Source organism: Hyla sarda, chromosome 3 (genome assembly GCF_029499605.1).
Source record: "Hyla sarda isolate aHylSar1 chromosome 3, aHylSar1.hap1, whole genome shotgun sequence".
NCBI lineage: Eukaryota > Metazoa > Chordata > Amphibia > Anura > Hylidae > Hyla > Hyla sarda.
In genome coordinates this window covers 375,393,102-375,406,193 of record NC_079191.1, presented here as the reverse complement: position 1 = coordinate 375,406,193, position 13,092 = coordinate 375,393,102, and the positions used below count along the sequence as shown (strand labels likewise).

Sequence of the window (13,092 nt, the reverse complement as noted above, 5' to 3'; positions counted from 1 at the left end):
GGCCTCCCTCGTCAACAGGTTCAACATCCCGGTGACCAGTCTCGCCAGACCCCTCTACATCAATTGTGTAAACAATGAAAGATTGGACTGTACCATACGTTTCCGCACGGAGCCCCTTCTAATGTGCATCGGACCTCATCACGAGAAAATTGAATTTTTGGTCCTCCCCAATTGCACTTCCGAAATTCTCCTTGGACTACCCTGGCTTCAACTCCATTCCCCAACCCTGGATTGGTCCACTGGGGAGATCAAGAGTTGGGGGCCCTCTTGTTTCAAGGACTGCCTAAAACCGTTTCCCAGTACCCCTTGCCGTGACTCTGTGGTTCCCCCTGTAACCGGTCTCCCTAAGGCCTATATGGACTTTGCGGATGTTTTTTGCAAAAAACAAGCTGAGACTCTACCTCCTCACAGGCCTTATGATTGTCCTATTGACCTCCTCCCGGGCACTACTCCACCCCGGGGCAGAATTTATCCTCTGTCCGCCCCAGAGACTCTTGCTATGTCTGAGTACATCCAGGAAAATTTAAAAAAGGGCTTTATCCGTAAATCCTCCTCTCCTGCCGGAGCCGGATTTTTCTTTGTGTCCAAAAAAGATGGCTCTCTACGTCCTTGCATCGACTACCGCGGTCTTAATAAAATCACGGTAAAGAACCGCTACCCCCTACCTCTCATCTCTGAACTCTTTGATCGCCTCCAAGGTGCTCACATCTTTACCAAACTGGACTTAAGAGGTGCTTATAATCTCATCCGCATCAGAGAGGGGGATGAATGGAAAACGGCATTTAACACTAGAGATGGACACTTTGAGTATCTGGTCATGCCCTTTGGCCTGTGCAACGCCCCTGCCGTCTTCCAAGACTTTGTTAATGAAATTTTTCGTGATCTCTTATACTCCTGTGTTGTTGTATATCTGGACGATATCCTGATTTTTTCTGCCAATCTAGAAGAACACCGCCAGCATGTCCGCATGGTTCTTCAGAGACTTCGTGACAATCAACTTTATGCCAAGATAGAGAAATGTCTGTTTGAATGCCAATCTCTTCCTTTCCTAGGATACTTGGTCTCTGGCCAGGGACTACAAATGGATCCAGACAAACTCTCTGCCGTCTTAGATTGGCCACGCCCCTCCGGACTCCGTGCTATCCAACGTTTTTTGGGGTTCGCCAATTATTACAGGCAATTTATTCCACATTTTTCTACCGTTGTGGCTCCTATCGTGGCTTTAACCAAAAAAAATGCCAATCCCAAGTCATGGCCTCCTCAAGCGGAAGACGCCTTTAAACGGCTCAAGTCTGCCTTTTCTTCGGCTCCCGTGCTCTCCAGACCTGACCCATCTAAACCCTTCCTATTGGAGGTTGATGCCTCCTCAGTAGGAGCTGGAGCGGTCCTTCTACAAAAAAATTCTTCCGGGCATGCTGTTACTTGTGGTTTTTTTTCTAGGACCTTCTCTCCGGCGGAGAGGAACTACTCCATCGGGGATCGAGAGCTTCTAGCCATTAAATTAGCACTTGAGGAATGGAGGCATCTGCTGGAGGGATCAAGGGATTTTATTACAGACTTACCCCCATCCCGTGGCAACACTGTTGTTTGGGTGGTCGTTGATCGATTCTCCAAAATGGCACATTTCATCCCTCTTCCGGGTCTTCCTTCAGCGCCTCAGTTGGCTAAACAATTTTTTGTACACATTTTTCGTCTTCACGGGTTGCCCACGCAGATCGTCTCGGATAGAGGCGTCCAATTCGTGTCAAAATTCTGGAGGGCTCTCTGTAAACAACTCAAGATTAAATTAAACTTTTCTTCTGCATATCATCCTCAATCCAATGGACAAGTAGAAAGAATTAACCAGGTCTTGGGTGATTATTTACGACATTTTGTTTCCTCCCGCCAGGATGATTGGGCAGATCTTCTACCATGGGCCGAATTCTCGTATAACTTCAGAGTCTCTGAATCTTCCTCCAAATCCCCATTTTTCGTGGTGTACGGCCGCCACCCTCTTCCTCCCCTCCCTACCCCCTTGCCCTCTGGTCTGCCCGCTGTGGATGAAATTTCTCGTGATCTTTCCACCATATGGAAAGAGACCCAAAATTCTCTCTTACAGGCTTCATCACGCATGAAGAAGTTTGCTGATAAGAAAAGAAGAGCTCCCCCCATTTTTTCTCCTGGAGACAAGGTATGGCTCTCCGCTAAATATGTCCGCTTCCGTGTTCCCAGCTACAAATTGGGACCACGCTATCTTGGTCCTTTCAAAATTTTGCGCCAGATCAATCCTGTCTCTTATAAACTTCTTCTCCCTCCTTCTCTTCGTATTCCTAATGCCTTTCACGTTTCTCTTCTTAAACCACTCATCATCAACCGTTTCTCTCCTAAACTTATCTCTCCCACTCCTGTCTCCGGTTCTTCTGACATCTTTCCTGTAAAGGAGATACTGGCCTCCAAAAAGGTCAGAGGAAAAACCTTCTTTTTGGTTGACTGGGAGGGCTGTGGTCCTGAAGAGAGATCCTGGGAACCTGAGGACAATATCCTGGATAAAAGTCTGGTCCTCAGGTTCTCAGGCTCCAAGAAGAGGGGGAGACCCAAGGGGGGGGGTACTGTTACGCCGAGCGCTCCGGGTCCCCGCTCCTCCCCAGAGCGCTCACTACACTCTCGCTCCCGCAGCGCCCCGGTCAGATCCACTGACCGGGTGCGCTGCGATACTGCCTCCAGCCGGGATGCGATTCGCGATGCGGGTTGCGCCCGCTCGCGATGCGCACCCCGGCTCCCGTACCTGACTCGCTCTCCGACGGTCCTGTCCCGGCGCACGTGGCCCCGCTCCCTAGGGCGCGCGCGCGCCGGGTCTCTGCGATTTAAAGGGCCAGTGCTCCAATGATGGTGCCTGGTCCAATCTTCCCAATTACCTTGATTACTTTCCACCTGTGCACTCCCTACTTATACCTCACTTCCCTTGCACTCCCTTGCCGGATCTTGTTGCCATTGTGCCAGTGAAAGCGTTCCTTGTGTGTTCCTAGCCTGTGTTCCAGACCTCCTGCCGTTGCCCCTGACTACGATCCTTGCTGCCTGCCCCGACCTTCTGCTACGTCCGACCTTGCTTCTGTCTACTCCCTTGTACCGCGCCTATCTTCAGCAGTCAGAGAGGTTGAGCCGTTGCTAGTGGATACGACCTGGTCACTACCGCCGCAGCAAGACCATCCCGCTTTGCGGCGGGCTCTGGTGAAAACCAGTAGTGACTTAGAACCGATCCACTAGCACGGTCCACGCCAATCCCTCTCTGGCACAGAGGATCCACTACCTGCCAGCTGGCATCGTGACACCTTCACAATACTCACTCTCCATTATCACTTCAAAGTTCACTGAGAAATAAGAGGAACTGACCAGAGCTGCCCAGGCAATAGAAACCACCCTGTTCTGGAATATGATGGTATGAAGCATTACTTATTTATCTTTTTGGGACCTCCTCTTCTCTATATACCAATGCGTACTAAGATGCTGTATGTGGGGTGCTCTGTTCTATCCCTCTGAACAACACTTCAAGAGGGGAATTGTAGGCACAAATGTTTGCTTTAGTGTAGATCTATTATGGCATTTTACAGAACCCCAATTTAATACTAAGTTCTTCCTCCAATCTGTTTAATTGTGAGATTCCCATCAAGCCTCCCTTTACAAGAGGACAATTCTCTTCTGCAGTCATGATAGAGACAACAATGCTGTTTGTACACTGACCACCTACAGAGGCACTGAATTCACATATTAAAGGGGTATTCCGGGCAAAAACATTTTATCCACTATCCAAAGGATAGGGGATAAGATGTCTGATTGTGGGGGGCTCGCCGCTGGAACCCCTCCACGATCTCCCTGCAGCACGCGCATTCTATGCGGGAGCTGCGTCTCCAGTTTCGGAAACTCTGGGTTTCCAGGTCTGGGGATGTGACATCACGCCATGCCCCCTGGAGACGTCACGTCCCCAGTCCCACGATCAGACATCTTATCCCATATCCTTTGGATAGGGGATAAAATGTTTTTGCCTGGAATACCCCTTTAATGCTTTTCTCTCTTTCATCGCATTGAAGCCTTGACCGCTGCTTCTGCTGTGTGATAATCGCTCTGTAAGGACTCACCACCACCTTTCTTTGCATTTTGAGAAACAATTACTAAAACATGCCTAAACTTTAAAAGCAGTTCATGAGTTTTATCTATTTTACAATTTTCTTGTCCTCCTCATAATAAATGAAAATGAAGTCTACATTCTCTATTACAATAGACATTTCTTAAAGGGGTATCCTAGGATGTGACTGTGCTACAGGGGCTGTAAAATTATTGTAGGTCATAATATAGTGTCTGTACCTGTGTTTGATGGAGGTCTTGCAATTCTTACGTGATCTTTACCCCGATGTTTATTTTTAACAGCATACAAAATAAGTGTTGTCTCAGGCTTTGCCCAGGTTATAGTGCGGCCCGAGACATTACATCACTAGTTAGATGTTGAAAGGAGCCTGTCTGCTTCAATGGGTGGAGCGACTGCTGGGTGGGAGAAAGATCATTCTCCACAGGGCTACAGTGAATTGTCCCAGGTGTGTATTAATGGATTGGGTGGATGATGTGTGGGAGGGAGAAAAGTAACCTCTCTTACAAGCAAGGGATCCTGGGACTTATAGTTGGAGGGAGGTAACTTCAACAGAAAATAGCCATTTGACAAAAATAAATCAGCAGAATTATGGTGGACTCACAACACAGCCTTTTAGCACCAAGACAAGCACGGATCCTTCAACTGCATATAGGGAACTGCATGCTTTACCTGTTTTTATTTATCTTTAGTATGTTTATGTTAGGCACTGAGCTGTCTGGACCTTATGAAGTTGTCTGTCCCACACAGACAGGATGGCACTAGGGAAGTTGCTATTGTGTTCTATGGAGACCCCCTACTGTTTTGTTTCTTTATAAGTAGAGCTGTTTTTTTTTTTTCTCAATACAGCGTATGACTGATCCCCATCACTGAGTGTTGTCCAGTTCTTGGGACATAGAAAGAGCTACCTTATTGCCTTTGTAAAGACAGCAGCTAAAATCTCAGGACATCTAGGCAAAGCCTCCTGGGGCAGGGGGTATTTTAGAGTTGCTCACTGCATCCTGTAGGCCACACAAAGCAGCCTGCGACCTACGAGACTGATAGAAAGTAACCAATGGCTTCTTGTTCCGAAACATTATATCACAAGTCAAGTGTTGAAAGGAGCCTGTCTGCTTCAATGGGTGACGCAACTGCTGGGTAGGAGGAAGATCATTCTCCACAGGGCTGCAGTGAATTGTCCCCGGTGTGCTTCAATGGATTGGGTGGCTGATGTGTAGGAGGGAGTAAAGTGACCTCACTTACAAACAAGGGATGCTGGGACTTGTAGTTTGAGAGAGGGAACTCCCAACAGAAAATAGCCATTTAACAAAAAGAAGTCAGCAGAATTATAGTGGACTCACAACACAGCCTCTTTGTTTTTTAGAACCAAGACAAGCAGGGATCCTTCCTAAACATCTCCATTACTGTCTGGCAGGTTAGTACTAAAATCCCATTAAGGTGGATAATCCCTTTACATATTTACACATTTACATATTACTGTGAATAATTTTTCTGTTACTATGTTATTGCTCTGCTATTATAACCTGTTAGGAGTATTATGGTTATGCAGTGTCATAGTGTAAAGGACTAGAGCACTAACAATTGTGACAGACCACATAAAAAGAAAGCTAGCTGGGCCCCAAGACCTATGGCAGCTGAGCAAAATGGTAAACAAGTCCCCCCCCCCATATGTATTCCCAGTCATGGGCCTCTCCACTAATATACACTCCATTATGACTGATCCTTCTTTAAAGGGGCAATCCCAAAATTTGATCTTATCGCCTATCGACAGGTGATCCAACCACTAGAACTCCCACCGATCACAAGAAAGAGGGGCCCTTATCCTCCATGTGAATAGACTGGTAGCATGGATGCTTGACCGGTGCTTTATCCACTTACTATAGAACTTCTGAAGGTAGTGGAGTAAAGCTCTTGGCTTTCATTCTTCAGGAGGCCCCTAGAGGGGAAATGGAATGGTGACCGTGCATGTGCGCAGGCACTTCGTTTACTCAAGTGACCTCTGTTGTTACCATGATCGGTGCGGGTCTCAGTGGTTTGACCCCCAATGATCAGATATCATTATTTTCTTCACTGTTAAACTTAATATAAGGAGCCTCTGAAGTTGATGGATGATGGATGTATTGAATTAGTCTACGCTTTAAAGAAGATTCTACAAGGGGGTCTACATGTACCTAACTAGCGGTGACAATGCTACCTCTATCCAACCATACCCAAAACATATCTGCAACAAATTATTTTCTGTTGTCCTGAAGAAACTCTTTGTGTAATTGTATATGATAATGGAAGAATAATGCATAAAGTAATAGTAGACAGAAACAAGAAGGAGTTGTGATTCCCTCCAAAGGACAGAAAAAAGCAATTTCAGATGTTGTGAAACCGATTGGGGCGCTGGCTTGGGTTCTGCGAGTATATCACACACTCTGCGTTGCTTCTATGTTCTATTATTCATTGGCATTTGACAGAACAAAGACAAATGAGTAAATCTGCATTGGATTGTATGAAATGAAACACTAATATTTCTGAGCCTTAGAAGGTGTAACTGGGTCATGAAGATATTTTTCATTGCCTGAAATCCTTGACAGAATTCCCTTCTAGCAGAGAATGCACTGAATACCAATCAACCGAAACTAATCTGTAGGCAGGAAATATGTTATAAAGTGACTTATACCTCAGTCAGTCAGAAAGAGAGCAAATATTACTGGCCAGGCTGTGATATCAGACACATGATTGTAGGTTAAAGGGGTACTACGCCCCTAGACATCTTATCCCCTATCCAAAGGATAGGGAATAAGATGTCAGATCTTCACGGTCCCGCTATTGGGGAGCCTCGGGATCGCCGCTGCGGCACTGCGCTATCATTACTGCACAGAGCAAGGTCGCTCTGCATGTAATGACGGGTGATACAGGGGCCGGAGCAGCGTGACGTCATGGCTTCGCCCCTCGTGACATCACGGCCCGTTCCCTTAATGCAAGTCTATGGCAGGGGGCGTGACAACCGCCACGCCCCCTCCCATAGACTTGTATTGAGGGGGGCAGGCCATGACATCACGAGGGGCGGAGCCGTGACGTCACGCTGCTCCGGCCCCTGTATCGCCCGTCATTACGTGCAGAGCGACCTCGCTCTGTGCAGTAATGACAGCGCAGTGCCGCAGCGACGATCCCGGGGCTCCCCAGCAGTGGGACCGCGGCGATCTGACATCTTATGCCCTATCCTTTGGATTGGGGATAAGATGTCTAGGGGCGAAGTACCCCTTTAAAGTGCACTTGTCACATATCACAGAAAGAATAATGCTTATATTCTTACCAGGTCATGCAGATGCTTTACGTCTTTTTATGTGTTTAACTTTTGTATTTGGCTCACAAATCCTGCTCACTCATTCTGACATCCACTGCTTAGGAAGGAAGCTAGTCCGAGGCAAACACTGAACCTGCCCTCACTCGCCATGCATTTACTTCCTCCCTGAGCCTGCTGTGCTTTGTCGCTTCATCCAATCACTGCAGACTGCTCTGTAACCCCCTCCTCTTTGTTTACATGATGCAGTCTGATAGGACAGGGGCGAGCACAGAGGAGTGCTAGTATCACCCTTACTTTAATGGACTTTGTCCCTGTCTGTGCTTTAGCTTGGACAAAGATGATGCTGCAGTTGGACAGGGCCAAGTTCTGGATGATATGGGGACCCCAAGTGGTCTTTTTTTTTTTTTTTATTTTTTTTTTTTATAAATCATGATTTCTAAAAAGGAAATACATTTTTTATGAAGTATATTAAGATTATCTGACATTGAAATTAAATCTAACAGCTCTCATTTAAAGGGAATCTGTTGGCTGCATTTGTTGTTAAGAGCTGTATACATCATTGGATAGCTGTTAGGGTCTAAAAGCAAACTGCACCTTTCCTGAAGCCGATGGTTATAAAATCACATTGTGATGGAATCCTGCACAACTGGCCCTGTACTCTCCTAGCATGTCCTAGCACCACTGTTTCCACCCTCAAGTTCAGGGCTGGTAACTTTGTTTCACGAGTAGCTAGAATAATGCTTTTTCAGGACATCATCCCAGGGGCACAAATGCCTAATCGATACCTAATTTATGTAGACGGCATATAGGGAATTGTATGCTTTACCTGCTTTTATTTGAATTTAATATTTTTATCTTAGGCGCTGAGCTGTCTGGGCTTTATGAAGTTATCTGTCCCAGAAAGACAAGATGGCACCAGGGAAGTTGTTATTGTGTTCTATGGAGACCCCCTACTGCGGTGGTCTTCAACCTGCGGACCTCCAGATGTTGCAAAACTACAACTCCCAGCGTGCCCGGACAGCCAACGGCTGTCCGGGCATGCTGGGAGTTGTAGTTTTGCAACATCTGGAGGTCCGCAGGTTGAAGACCACTGCCCTACTGTTTTTTTTCCTATATAAGTAGCTGCTGAGTGTTGTCCAGTTTTTGGGACATAGAAAGAGCTACCTGGTTGCCTTTGTAAAGGCCCCAGTTAAAATCTCAGGACTTCTAGGGAAATTCTTCTGGACAGGGGGTATTTTGTAGGCCACACAAAGCAGCTTGCGAGCAGTAACCAATGGCTTCTAGCTCCGAAACATCTTTCAGATGTATGTGAGTCTGAAAAACAGTTGAATGCGGCCACAGCACCGGACTTTAGATGTTTTAGCATTAGAAATGGTTTTGGTGTAGTTATGGAGAAATATGACTATATATAACCCTCTGCACCTTCTCATTTAACAGCAGACATTTAGCAAAGTATCTCCATGCAGAAAGCCTGCATTTACATATTCATTGCTTCTGGCAAGGCTCTAGGACACTGCTCCCCAACCTTTTTATCGCCGCGGACCGGCAAACGTTTCATAATTTTTCCGTGGCCCGCTTGTTTTATATAGACCGCAGCCACCCCTTATATAGAGAGCAGCCCCCCACTTATATAGACCGCAGCCCCCCTTATATAGACAGCAGCCCCACCTTATATAGAGAGCAGCCCCCCACTTATATAGACCGCAGCCCCCCTTATATAGACAGCAGCCCCCCCTTATATAGACAGCAGCCCCCCCTTATATAGACAGCAGCCCCCCCCCCACTTATATAGACAGCAGCCCCCCCACTTATATAGACAGCAGCCCCCCCACTTATATAGACAGCAGGCCCCCCTCTTACAGAAGCAGGCCCCCCCTTATAGACAGCAGGCTCCCCTCTTATAGACAGCTGCCCCCCCCCACTTATATAGACAGCAGGTCCCCCTCTTATAGACAGCAGGTCCCCTCTTATAGACAGCAGGCCCCCCCTTATAGACAGCAGGTCCCCCTCTTATAGACAGCAGGCCCCCCCTTATAGACAGCAGGCTCCCCTCTTATAGACAGCAGGCTCCCCTCTTATAGACAGCAGGCCCCCCCCCCCTTATAGACATCAGGCTCCCCTCTTATAGACAGCTTCCCCCCCCCCCACTTATATAGACAGCAGGCCCCCCTCTTATAGACAGCAGGCTCCCCTCTTATAGACAGCAGGCCCCCCCCTTATAGACAGCAGGCTCCCCTCTTATAGACAGCTTCCCCCCCACTTATATAGACAGCAGGCCCCCCTCTTATAGACAGCAGGTCCCCCTCTTATAGACAGCAGGTCCCCCTCTTATAGACAGCAGGTCCCCCTCTTATAGACAGCAGGCTCCCCTCTTATAGACAGCTGCCCCCCCCCACTTATATAGACAGCAGGCCCCCTCTTATAGACAGCAGGTCCCCCTCTTATAGACTGCAGGTCCCCCTCTTATAGACAGCAGGCCCCCCCTTATAGACAGCAGGCCCCTCCTTATAGACAGCAGGCTCCCCTCTTATAGACAGCAAGCCCCCCTCTTATAGACAGCAGCCCCCCCCCCTTATAGACAGCAGGCTCCCCTCTTATAGACAGCTGCCCCCCCCCCCCCCCACTTATATAGACAGCAGGCCCCCCTCTTATAGACAGCAGGTCCCCCTCTTATAGACAGCAGGTCCCCCTCTTATAGACAGCAGGCTCCCCTCTTATAGACAGCAGGCCCCCCTCTTATAGACAGCAGGCTCCCCTCTTATAGACAGCAGGCCCCCCCCCCTTATAGACAGCAGGCTCCCCTCTTATAGACAGCTGCCCCCCCCCCACTTATATAGACAGCAGGCCCCCCTCTTATAGACAGCAGGTCCCCCTCTTATAGACAGCAGGTCCCCCTCTTATAGACAGCAGGCCCCCCTCTTATAGACAGCAGGTCCCCCTCTTATAGACAGCAGGTCCCCCTCTTATAGACAGCAGGCTCCCCTCTTATAGACAGCTGCCCCCCCCCCACTTATATAGACAGCAGGCCCCCTGTTATAGACAGCAGGTCCCCCTCTTATAGACAGCTGCCCCCCCCCCCACTTATATAGACATTAGGTCCCCCTCTTATAGACAGCAGGTTCCCCTCTTATAGACTGCAGGTCCCCCTCTTATAGACAGCAGGTCCCCCTCTTATAGACAGCAGGCCCCCCTCTTATAGACAGCAGCCCCCCCCTTATAGACAGCAGGTTCCCCTCTTATAGACTGCAGGTCCCCCTCTTATAGACAGCAGGTCCCCCTCTTATAGACAGCAGGCCCCCCTCTTATAGACAGCAGGCCCCCCCTTATAGACAGCAGGCTCCCCTCTTATAGACAGCAGCCCCCCCCTTATAGACAGCAGGCCCCCCTATTATATAGACAGCAGGCCCCCTTATATAGACAGCAGCCCCCCCCCACTTATATAGACAGCAGCCCCCCCCCCTCCACTTATATAGACAGCAGGGCCCCCTTATAGACAGCACTCACTCTGCTGCTAGATCAGTGGTCTCCACACTGTGGACCTCCAGCTGTTGCAAAACTACAACTCCCAGCATGCTGGGAGTTGTAGTTTTGCAGCATCTGGAGGTCCACAGTTTATAGACAGCAGGCCCCCACCCCCCTCTTGTAAACAGCTCACCACCTGCGGTTGTCCTCGGGTACTGCCGCTCCACTGCCCCGTTCTCCTGTCCCCATCATGGCGTCCTATGGAGGAGCATGTGACATACACGTCACTCTGCTTCCTCCGCAACATTACGCTGGGCGCAGGGGAGGAGGAGTGACGTGTGTGTCACATGCTCCTCCATAGGACGCAATGATGCGATCGGGAGAACAGGAGAGCAGCACTGCAGGTATCTGACATGGTATCGATTGGCCAGGAGGAGGATCAGTGTAACAATACTGAATTTTCATTCGCTATTGTCATACAATGGACGGGCTCGGCCGCCAAAGTGAAATTATTTAAAGTTCCTCGGGCGGCCCGATACCGTTTGATCTATGGACCGGTACCGGCCCGGGGGTTGGGAAACACTGCTCTAGGAGTTCAGGCCAATCACAAAGGTGAATTCACATATAGTACTGCATTATCCAATACATGCAATACAGTATCTTTACAGTCCATCTATGGGGTTCCCTCCACTTTTCTAATCCTAATTGAATGGTTATTGTTATGGCTGATATGGTGTATACGTTGCAGGTCTTCCTCCGGATATACCAGTCTCTGGTTTACATCAGTAGAAATAAGATTCAGTTTCCTGTCCCACACCCAGTTTCGCCTTTCATTGTGTTTCCATGATTTCAGTGTTCAGGAAAAGGGGGTAGATTTATTAAAACCTGTGCAGAGGAAAAGTGGTGCAGTTGCTCATAGCAGCCAATCAGATCACTTCTTTTAGTTTTTAGAGGCCTTTAATTGATAACTATATTTGTCTAGCTGTAAACATAATCCCTGAAAGCCGACTGGCTGCAGTAAAGAGGTCATGTGACTGGTGCCTCCATTCCTGATTGGTCAGTGCTTTCTTTGTTACGGCCGTTGAGGTCACAAACCAACCACCATGATCATTGTAACCAACCTGGCAACGTCTGGTGATGTCTGAGAAGCAGTTTTCGGAGCATTTTTGCCTTTTACAGAGGCCTGTTGGTCGGCACAGATCTCCTGAGCTTCCAAGATTATCTACTGGTGAGTGCTACTCCTTCCACATTACACACGGGAGAAAGTATTCACATTGTACAGTGTAGGACAGATAAGGGGGCGCTGTTCATGTTAGGGGCCATGTATGAGACCAATCTGCACATGACATTTGTAATGGCAGTAATCTTAAATGAAAAACAAAAAAGTTTCATCCCAGAAACAGCAGTTATTAAATTGTAGTATTATATGGGCACCCTAATCTGGCCTGTAAAGTGATATGAGTGACAGATTGTGCTAATCTGTTGGGTAAAACAGTGTTGCAAAACGACAACTCCCAGCATGCCCAGACAGCCTTTGGCTGTAGATACACAGTTTGGAAAGGCGTCGTATTAACCCCTTAAGGACCAGGCCGATTTTGGCCTTAAGGACCAGACCAATTTTATTTTTGCATTTTCTTTTTTTCCTCCTCGCCTTCTAAAAATCATAACTCTCTTATATTTCTATCCACAGACCCATATGAGGGCTTGTTTTTTGCGTCACCAATTGTACTTTGTAATGACATCACTTATTTTACCATAAACCAAACAAATATTATTTATGTGGGAAAATTGAAAAGAAAACCGCAATTTAGCAAATTTTGGAAGGCTTTGTTTTCACGCTGTACACTTTCTGGTAAAAATTACATGTTTTCTTTATTCTGTGGGTCAATACGATTAAAATGATACCCATGTTATATGCTTTTCTATAATTGTACCGCTTAAAAAAAATCTCAAACCATTTTAACAAAATTAGTATGTGTTACGCCGAGCGCTCCGGGTCCCCGCTCCTCCCCGGAGCGCTCGCTTCACTCCCTCCGCTGCAGCGCTCCGGTCACGTCCTCTGACCCGGGGCGCTGCGATCCTGCTGCCAGCCGGGATGCGATTCGCGATGCGGGTAGCGCCCGCCCGCGATGCGCACCCCGGCTCCCCTACCTGACTCGCTCCCCGTCTGTTCTGTCCCGGCGCGCGCGGCCCCGCTCCCTAGGGCGCGCGCGCGCCG

At 48.1% G+C, this 13,092-nt stretch overlaps 1 long non-coding RNA gene across 2 annotated transcripts in view; it reads left to right on the top strand.

Annotated features, from left to right (window-relative positions):
* Positions 1-11,921: 11,921 nt before the first annotated feature.
* LOC130362813 (uncharacterized) overlaps positions 11,922-13,092 on the top strand; it is a 78,717-nt gene continuing 77,546 nt past the window's right edge. Inside the window, exon 1 of one of the 2 annotated variants that reach the window (XR_008891581.1) lies at positions 11,922-12,102. This is a non-coding gene — a long non-coding RNA (uncharacterized LOC130362813). The remainder of the gene's footprint in view (positions 12,103-13,092) is intronic. The other variant, XR_008891580.1, reaches the window with a different exon arrangement.